Source organism: Gastrolobium bilobum, unplaced genomic scaffold, assembly GCF_033153095.1.
Source record: "Gastrolobium bilobum isolate Gb01-03AN ecotype WA unplaced genomic scaffold, APGP_CSIRO_Gbil_v1 utg306091, whole genome shotgun sequence".
Taxonomy (NCBI): domain Eukaryota; kingdom Viridiplantae; phylum Streptophyta; class Magnoliopsida; order Fabales; family Fabaceae; genus Gastrolobium; species Gastrolobium bilobum.
The window spans coordinates 3186-14129 of NW_026898606.1; the positions used below are offsets into that span (position 1 = coordinate 3186).

Below are 10944 nucleotides of genomic sequence, written 5' to 3' on the forward strand. Positions count from 1 at the left end.
ACTATTAAGTGCATAACCGATGAATACACAATCCACGGTTTTAGGTCCGATTTTCAACTTTTTAGGTTTAGGAACCGCAACCTTGGCCAAACACCCCCACACTTCAAGATAATTCAAGGTCGGTTTCCTACCTTTCCACATTTCATAGGGGATGTTCTTAATTTTCTTGTGGGGTACCTTATTGATTGTACATTTTATCATTAAAATGATTTCTCCCCACAAACCAGACGCCAACAACATCATTTAATTTAATGTCTGGTTCTTTCTCTTAGTAATCCTATTGGATTGTGAGGCTACAGAGTCATCATTTGGTGTGTAGTACCAAACTCTAAGTAAAATTCCTCGAAGGGGTCATCATACTCTCCCCCTCGATCGCTCCTTAATGCCTTTGACTTTCAATTTAACATTATTCGACTATAACACATATATCAAATAATAAATTCCAATTTAACCATAGAAGGATTCACAATTTACATACATATAAAGATCATACATATGAATATCACAAGAATTGATTATTTCACATCATAAATAATAAATCAATCAAATCAAGCCACAAATATATCTCATTTCTCCTACTTACCATTTTCCTCTAATTCCAATAAACATTGTCAAAACGGTGGCAACCAAACCACATGACAGGAGTTATAAACAGTAGTCCTATTTAAATTTTTAAATTCAAAACCAAATGTTTTGGTTCCCATCTTTACCCCACAATAGTGCCTTCCAAAAAAAAAATATAAAATAAAATAAAATAAAACCAAACGACACAACTGCCAAACCATGGCAAGCATTATGTGATAACCAACACTTTCATATACTTGCAATATTTCAAACTCTATTGGAGTATCATCCATTGAAATAAAGCCCATTCAAATATCTAAGGTAAGCCATACATGAAACTCATCATGCATCATCCAACAGGGAGTTACACAAGACTCTTTACATGCATTGTGGAAAGTTTCGTTGGTTATCTTTCTAGACAAAGTGCATATGGTTTCTAAGTTTTAAGATGATGACAAACGCAATGTTTCAAACTAGAATCTTTAAAACCATACATTGAGAGCAGATACATAACATTGGATGAGACTCGTTCTGTTACACTCTACCTGAGCAACAGGAAGAGAGAACGAAAACGAACAGTGAAAATGGGTAAAAATTTCAATATTATTCAAGCAATGTCTTTCTGTTACATTCCAAGTGCCTTTTATACAATCCCCAATTACTAACTAACTCTCCTTTATTTGCCACGTATTCTATCTACTTCTTTTGTTACCCTACACGTGTCTCCTATGGTTACAGGTTTGTGTACACCTTCACCCGCTAACAATAATAGTCCCTTAGTCTAGAAGATGGGACTCTCTCCCTTCTTACATGATCACTTGTACCCGTAACATACCCCCTCCCTTCAACAATAACCTTGTCCTCAAGGTTAAGCTCTGGATATGCCTTCTGCAAAAATTCCTTTTGCTCCCATGAGGCATCTTCCGGTGGTGCTTCAGACCATTGGACCAAGAACTCCTTCAACTGCTGACCTCGACCGGAAACAAGTCTGGTATTCAAAATTGCCACTGGTACTTGCACTGGCTTATGATCAACCGTAAATGATGGCATGAAGACTGGTTTATCTGGCGGAGGGCCAAACCAAGGTTTCAGCATCGACACATGGAAGGTGGAATGAATCTTGCTGCCTTCTGGTAATTGGAGTTTATAAGCCACCTTACTGATGACTTTGATAATCTTGAAGGGTCCAAAAAACTGTTTTGCAAGTTTATGACAACTTCTTTTTTCCACTGATACCTGGCGATATGGTTGAAGTTTCACCCATAAAAAATCTCCTTCTTGAAATATCTTCTCACACCTATGTCTGTCAGATTGGATCTTCATCCGATTTCTGGCTTGGTGGAGATTCTTCTTAAGGCTAGCTAGTACTTTATTCCTCTGTTCCAGCATGTAATCAACTGCTTCAACCCGCACCATACCTCTAGGATAAAAAGAAATCAATGTGGGGCTCTTGCCATATAAAGCTTGAAAAGGTGAAAAGCCAATAGCTGAGTGTGTTGCTGTATTGTAGTGGAATTGTGCCCAGCCGAGCATCTTGGACCAAGATTGTGGTTGTTCATGACAGAAAATGCGCAAGTACTGTTCAACATATCTGTTAGTAACCTCGGTTTGTCCATCCGTTTGTGGATGATAAGATGTACTGGTCCTAAGTGTTGTGCCACTAAACTTGAACATAGCCCTCCAAAATTGGCTGAGAAATATGGTATCACGATAAAAAAATAAAGACTTTGGAAAACCATGGTTACGAACCACCAACTCACAAAACAATTGGACCACCTTAGCTGCTGTAAAAGAGGTTGGTAAACCACCAAAATAGGCATATTTGGTAAGCCTATCCACTGTGACCAGAATTGAAGTGAGACCATTGGAAGGAGGCAATCCCACAATAAAATCCAATGTGAGGTCTTCATACACACCCTCTGGAATAGGCAATGGTTGCAACAAACCATATGGAGCATGTGTAGTAGTTTTCATCTGCTGGCATAATTGGCATTGTTGGATATATTCTTTGACATGTTTCTTCATATTATCCCAATAGAAAGATGAAGAAATCTGTAACATAGTCCTGAGCACTCCAGCATGGCCTCCAATGAAAGAATCATGAGTTTCACAGAGGATGAGAGGAATTAACTTGGACTGGGAGTTGAGCAAAATCCTTTGTTTATGGAAAAGAATGTCATCCCTTATCGATAATAAAGGTACCAAACCAGGATCAACTTGTAACTGCTGGTGCATTGCCTGCAAATAGGTGTCCTCTGCATTTTCTTGCTGTATTTGGGAAAGCAATTCGAAAGAAGGTTCCATCCTAACAGCATGCAATTCGGATTCCTCTTCCAAGCTTCTAGAAAGACCATCAGCCACCACATTTAGCTTTCCTGGTTTATACTCAATTGTAAAAGAGTATCCCATAAGTTTGCACACATACTTCTGCTGTTCTAGCGTTTGTACTGTTTGACCCAAGAGCTCCTTGATGCTTTTGTGATCTGTCCTTATTGTGAAATGAACTCCTAACAAATATTGTCTCCATCGCTTGACTGATTCGACAATGGCATACAATTCTTTAACATACATGGATGCCATAGTTAACCTGGGACCCAGTCTTTTGCTAAAGAAAGCTATTGGTTTCTCCATTTGTAACAGCACAGCTCCTATACCCGAATTGGAGACATCTGTTTCCAGCACAAATTGGACTTTGAAATCTGGTAAACTCAGAATAGGTGTACGAACCATTGCATGTTTTAATTGATCAAAGGTTGTTTGAGCTACTGTAGACCAAACAAATGCTCCTTGTTTTAGTAAATCAGTCAAAGGTGCAGCTAGTGTAGCATATTGTCTCACAAACCTTCTATAATATCCAGTAAGTCCCAAAAATCCCCTCAATTGCTTGACATTTTTAGGCACCGGCCAAGATATCATGGCTTCTATCTTCTTGTCATCTGCTTGTACTCCATTGAGTGACACCTTGTGGCCCAAATACTCTATTTCCCCCACACCAAAAGCACACTTGCTTAGCTTGACAAAAAACCGATTCTGATGCAAGCACTGGAGTGTAATACTGAGGTGTTGAGCATGCTCTTCCATTGCTCTACTATATATCAAGATATCATCAAAGAATACAATGATAAATCTTCGAGGGAAAGGTTTGAATAACTGGTTCATGACTGCGTGAAAAGTGCTTGGGGCATTTGTCAAACCAAATGGCATAACCAAGTATTCATAGTGTCCTTCATGTGTCCTAAATGCAGTTTTTGGGACATCTTGTGGCAGCATCCTTATTTGATGGTAACCAGCCCTCAAATCCAATTTGGAGAACACAGCTGACCCCCCTAATTCATCCATCAGCTCATCAATTGTAGGCATTGGAAACCTATCTCGAATTGTGATTTTATTTAAGGCTCGATAGTCTACACACATATGCCATGACTGATCTTGTTTCTTCACCAATAGAATTGGAGATAAATAAGGACTGTTACTTGGTTTAATGAATCCAGAAGCTAATAGATCAGACACCTGCTGTTCAATTTCTTCTTTTTGGTGATGACTATATCGATAAGGTCTCACATTCACAGGCTTACAACCTGGCTCCAAATGTATAGCATGTACTGTGTCTCGAAAAGGTGGCAATTCTTTGGGAATAGAGAAAACACTTTGATGTTGGAGTAAAATCTGCCATATCAGTTCATTGACAGAAGATTTTAATATGGATAATTCAGTGTATACCTGTTCTGAAGTTGGTTCTTGTTGTAATGACCAACACTCAGCCTGAATGTAATCGAGCATTGCTTGTTGTCCATTTGTCTTCTGAGCTGCAAGTCGAATAGCCTTATTTCTCCATGTGAATTCCATTGCCATCTCCTTGTAATCATGTGTCACTCTCCCCAACTGCTCCAGCCAGCATATTCCCAGTATCATCTCCAATTTCTCAAGATTTAACACCCATAAATACAGTATAAACTCCTCTCCTTGTAACCACAGATGCACATCTCTGCACTTATAATCGCACACCATAAATTCCCCATTCCCAAGGAAGACTCTCATTTTTTTAATACGAGTCATGGGAAGTCCCAACTCAATTGCCAATTCTGTTTTGACAAGGTTATGTGTGCTGACAGTGTCTACTAGAATAGGAATATCCTTCCCATGGATTTGAGCTAGGAACTTGAAGGCCTTGGTCACGGATCCTTCAGATAAGGAATGTAAGGCAGCATCCGCAGTTGCCATGGTTTATGCATTCCACACTATATCTTCTTCCTCCTCACCATCTTCCTCAGGATCATCTCTCACCATAAACAGCATCTTACTCTGGCATCTGTGCTTCGAGTTCCACTTCTCATCACATGTGAAACACAGCCCCAAATCCCTTTTACGGTTCATCTCCTCACTGGATAACTTCCTGAATGGAATTTTAGGTGCTACTGAAGATGTAGTTGTTGTTGTTGCAACTGAATTAAATGGATGAAGCCACAGGAGTGGATCGCAATCCTGTATTACTAGTATTCATATTACCTTGAGCTGAACGATAGGGAACCTTCGGTGTTCCAGAGGTCAATGACACCTTTAACTCAGAAAAATGGGAATCATATACAGTTGCTAGTTCCATAGCCTGCTGTAATGATTTGGGATCATGAATTTCCAAAGCCCTTCGCAAATCAGGTGTAAGTCCAGAAACAAGGAAACTCAGCAATAATTCTTCACTTAAATCTTGAGTCTGATTCATCAACATTTCAAACTCGCTAAAATAATCTTTCAACGAACCTTTTTGAGATACTTTGGAAAGAGTACCCCTAATATGCTTCTGAGTTAAGACTCCAAAACGTTGACGCAACGTTGTAGTGAATTCCGTCCATGATTTAATGGTTCCACTTCGATACTTCCACTGGAACCAAGACGAAGTTAATCCATCCATGCGCAGACCAGCTAATTGGACCTTAAGCTCTGATGGAACTCGTTGCAAATCAAAGAAAAGCTCTGTTCGGAAAATCCAAGTATCTGGGTTTACACCATCAAATAGTGGAATTTCCATCTTCACGAACTTCAACAGTGATCTCGGATCCACCACATCTTTCCATCCCTTATCAATAGGTGAATTACCTCCTTCTGACTACGCGACATGCATCCCTTGTTCTTGATGACTATCAGAAGAACTTCGTGGACGCGATTGCAAAGCCAAAATGGATTCATTCAATTGCTGCATTTGAGCCACCAATAACGCGATTTGGTTCTGAGATACGCCAAAACGTTGCGTCTGAGAAGCTACCTCATCTGCTACCTCCTGAACCCTCATCGTGAGATCAAGAATGAAAGCACCAATGTTACACTCTACTTGAGCAACAGGAAGAGAGAACGAAAACGAACAGTGAAAATGGGTAAAAATTTCAATATTATTCAAGCAATGTCTTTCTGTTACATTCCAAGTGCCTTTTATACAATCCCCAACTACTAACTAACTCTCCTTTATTTGCCACGTATTCTCTCTACTTCTTTTGTTACCCTACACGTGTCTCCTATGGTTACAGGTTTGTGTACACCTTCACCCACTAACAATAATAGTCCCTTAGTCTAGAAGATGGGTCTCTCTCCCTTCTTACATGATCACTTGTACCCGTAACACGTTCTCATATTCATTCTCAAATGCTAAAGAAAAACATTCAATTTTCGTGAATGTAAACAGGTACCCATATTGCAAAGCACTCATATTGACGCAAACACAACTTGAATAACAGTACAGTGCATAAATGTCAAATATCATCATACATCATATAATCTATTTATATGACCAGTGGCGTCAATTATATATATATAAAAGGCAATGGACGGAGACCAACAATGGATTCATAATATTGGAACATTTTTTTTTTCGATTTTCGTAACATATGTATACTAGAAGATAACAACAGTGATACATATATATAAATATATGTAGAAGACGACGATCTTATTTATATATATATATATATATATATATATATGTATATATAAATCAAAATCAGCGCATGACATTTGAGAAAAGTTTTTCAAACTAATATACAAACGGACCAACACTGTAACAAATTGCAAATTCTACTTGAAAGCAATATGGCACGACAATCAAGATGATACAAAATATATCAAGAAATATGTCAAGTGTAACCAGTGATGCTTATATTGAAAACTCACGACACAGTAGCAAGGATATATAGGAAACCTATATGACAACCATAATCATCGAACGATAGTCGAGAAGCAAATGATAACAATTAAATATATATGTATATACAATTTGCAAGAGCAAAAGCAAATCACCAAAAATAATAGTGAATCGAATTCAATGTATATGTTGAAATACCATATTGATGAACGGTTACCGCAAAGTGATATACTTCTCAAAATCAATATGAAAACCGACAACATTGCAATGAATACACAATGTTGCAAATTTTAAATGCTATTCAAAAGCAATTCGTTCCAGTAATCGTGCATTCAAAAAACCGTAGAAGTTGTATAACCATTTCATTTTTTTTAAATGAAAAACAAAAAGTAATTGATGATAAAGGTTGCATATCAACTTTCTATGAACAGTTACCGAGGTTTGACATTTTACGTATGGCAAATGCAATGACAAATGCAATAACCAAATGTATCAGGGGTTATGAAAAAACTAATTCGTGAAATCTTTTTTTTTTCAAAAAGTTAAAGATTTCATAAAACAAAGATTAGAAACTGCATTATGTTACTCAAACAGAAATTCCGATTAATCACACAAATTAATTTTTTAATTGCACAATAAATATAAATAGTATATTAAAGTAAAAATATAAAATATATTAATCACAGGTTCAAAACACCAAATTGTCTTAAGATTGTTATTGAAGACAGTGGATGATATTATATCACTAAGAGATTTGAACCCATGTATAAAGCAAGAGGTAGATGATCAGAATTATCACTGTGCAATTATAAATCAAAATTAAAGAACAGACTTACTTGTCAGATAATTGAGGCAGAATGATGAACAGACAGATGATGATATAAGAGGAATAAAATATGCAGCATCAGAGGAATAATTGCTAGCCCACAGAACGTGTCTCCTTAAGACAATTTTTCCCCTCACTGATGCCAAAGGTTGATGGACACTTGTCTCCTAGGATAGAACAGATTTCGTCTAAAGAATGGTGGCACTACCAATCAACAGCCCAAACGAACACAACTGAATGCTAGAGGAAAAATTACACCGGAGTATGAAAAGGAACATGCAAAATCGGAAGGAGAAAAATTCCGGCAGAGTTTTAGTGCAGAAAAATTGGATCCATTTTCTGAAGGTGTCAGTGTCTATTTATAGACACTGACCAGTCACGATGAACAGTCGCCGGCGACGAACCGCCGTGTCTGACGGCGGAAAACAGGTACGACCGGTGACCGTTCTGACGAACAGGTACAACCGATGACTGGTTCGGTAAGCAAACACAACCGGTAACCGGTTCGCGAAAGGGACCTGTTTACATCAGCAGCAAACACATCGTACTTGTATTCAATTGAATTATACCAGCCAATTAACAGGTACGACCGAGCAAACACATCATCATCAGCAGCAATTTTCAGCACAACAAATTTTTCAATTGAATGATACCAGCCAATTAACCGAGACACCAATTGATTGGGACCAAGCTTCAATTTCTCCGAAACCTTTGATTTTAAATCATGCAATCTCACCCACATCGTACTTGTATTCCTTTGGTTTGCCCCTCAAATGTCCATCCTGTAGCATCTTTATATATTCTAATATTGTAATAAATGATTACATAAACTAACCCATATCTAGAAGAAAACAACAAAAATAAACAAGAAGTAGGGGAAATTAGAAATGAGAAAAGAGTGAAAAGGGTGAAGGGGTATTTCAAACTCGCTCCCTGTTGGTAAATTATGGGAAACGAATATCAAGTAGGAAATTAATGGTTCGAAAATCTCCATTTGGTTAAAGAGTCATTCTTCTTACCCATATGTTATGCTTTTTACCCATCTCCTTTACGGTTAGGGTGTGTTTGGTACAGGAGAAATTTTTTGGTGACCGGGAATCATGATTAATTGGAATTCAGTAGAAATTGAGTTTACTTGGAATCTTACGAAAGATGTATTTGGTTCGCCAAAATATTACTGGGAATATTGGGTAAAAATTATTGATTCCATATTTGGTTTAGAACGAAATATGACTTGGAATATGAGGTTATTTTACAAAAATAACCCCAAACTATTTTTACTTTTGTAATTGATAGATTGGGTCTAGATTTTTATGTGTATTGGGGTATTTTTGTCTTAAAATTTATTGTTGTGCTTTCCCTTTACTTGGTATTCTGATTGGTATTCCGAATTACCATATTATTTTTGGTAATCTGAATAGTGACTTTTCTTTATAAATCAAATTACCGGTAATCTTTGGATATCCGGGAATCGTAATTTATTCCTTCTACCGAACGTGGTAATTACATTTACCAAAAATGGATTACCGGTAATCCTCTCCAAAAACTTGAACCAAACACCCCCTTAAAAAACTTTAGCATGGGTAAAGTTTTCAACTTTTCTACCTCATTTGCTTAGGCTAGACTTTGTATTTATCCTTATTTGGGACACTTTTTACACGTGATAACTCTGTCACGTGTAAAAAAGTGGTTCTGTTGATAAAATCAGCGAGACTTAAGTGTGATATTTTGAAAGAAAAAAAAATTCAGAACATAACATATGTATATTATTTTTTTTAAAATGTGGCATATGAATCTTTATCCCAAATGAGATTAAAAAAGGTTACGCACGTAATATTATATGTGGATTGGATAACTGATACTAAGGAAGCTTAGAATAGAATACTTATGATTGGGAGTGGAAGAGGCTATTGAAATCACAGCTTATAAAAGAATACTTTTTTATTATTATTAATATACATAAAAGAATACATACTCTTAGGCAGTGAAATCTCAATTTTGGCTAGGGATTGAACATAGCTCGTGTGATTGGAGTAAAACATTTTATATTTTCATATTCCATGTTCTCTATCTTGGTTTTTAAATTTGTTGAAATCAACTTACTTTATTTTTAGGAACCTTAAGAAGCCTTTTAAGAAAATTCTGATATATTACAGAGTTGAACAGAGTCACCTTAGCAACCTTTAGTAAATCATTGCAGTGTGAGAACTAGAGAGTTATCAATTATTGTGTTATGTAAGTAAGACTGAATTCAAAGCGGAAAAAATATATATATAAAAAAGAAAGAAAGAATGATCCATTTTCAATATTTTTTTTAAAAAAATAAAATAAAATAAAATAATAAAGAATTAAAGTGGATTAAGCATACTCCTCAAAACGAAAGGAAGGACTTTCCCAAACGTCTTGAGCAGAACCCAACGAGGTCTTGCCTGTACGGCAAAAACGACCTTTTCTTATCAACTTTCCTCAACTCTCTGTTCCTAACGTATAAAGCCTCGTGCGCTGACACCGCCACCTTCTTCTCCCCGCCGTTTCCGCCGAAACCATTCGCCGACGGTCTTCCGGCGACCTTAATGCTCCCTGAGCTCCACTGCTCTTTCATCTTCTTCGTCGACGACGACGGCGTCAGGAACACGAACGACTCCTTCCTTTCACTGTTGCTCCGGCGAAGCAAATCCAGAAGTTTCCACCGCTTCGAGGTGGACGACGATCCCGTCGAATTACTCTTCTTGCACCTGTTCGGCGAAGCTTGCGGCGAATTCGGAGTCCACACGCAGTACGTCCCCGCCTGAACCGGATCACGCTCGCCGCCTCCGATCAACAACTTCGCCATCGGAAAAGGAAGAGCCGCAGCGGTCGAATCGCGTGCGCCGTCGACTCCGACGCTGCTCCGATGCTCCATCAGAAGGTCGCGGTTGAAGAGCGGGAAAACGGTGTCGTCGAAGAAGACCTCGTTGTCGACGACCTCTCGAAACGCGACGAACTCGAAATCGGTGTCGTCGTATTGACTATGGTTGAACGCGTCGTCATTTTGTGCCACGTAGTGGTCTCGGCCAACTTGATCTGCGATACTAGCGAGTTGGTCGGTGGTGTAGCTGTTGAAGCTTGGACACAGCAACGAGTCCAAATACTCTTTGTATATGGCTTGTTCTTCTTTCTGCATATTTTCCAATTTCAAGCACAATACAAAGTGTTCTTTCGGATAGTTGTTTTTCTTTCTTTAGCTTTTGTGCAGTTTGGGAATTGAAGCAGTGACAATAATTGTTGAGTTGGTGTATATTTATAGGAAGGAAGATGAATGAGAGAAATATAATAATGAGGGTGAGGTAAGCTAGTACGTAAGGCATAAGGCATTACTATAAAATGAGAGAAGTAGTGACAATAGATTTTCTTCCTTCAGAAGAAACTTATATTTAATGCTTCAAAA

At 37.9% G+C, this 10944-nt stretch overlaps 1 pseudogene; it reads right to left on the reverse strand.

Moving 5' to 3' along the window:
* Positions 1 to 9997: 9997 nt before the first annotated feature.
* LOC133317602 (uncharacterized) lies at positions 9998 to 10680 on the reverse strand (annotated as a pseudogene).
* Between the last annotated feature and the right edge of the window lie 264 nt (positions 10681 to 10944).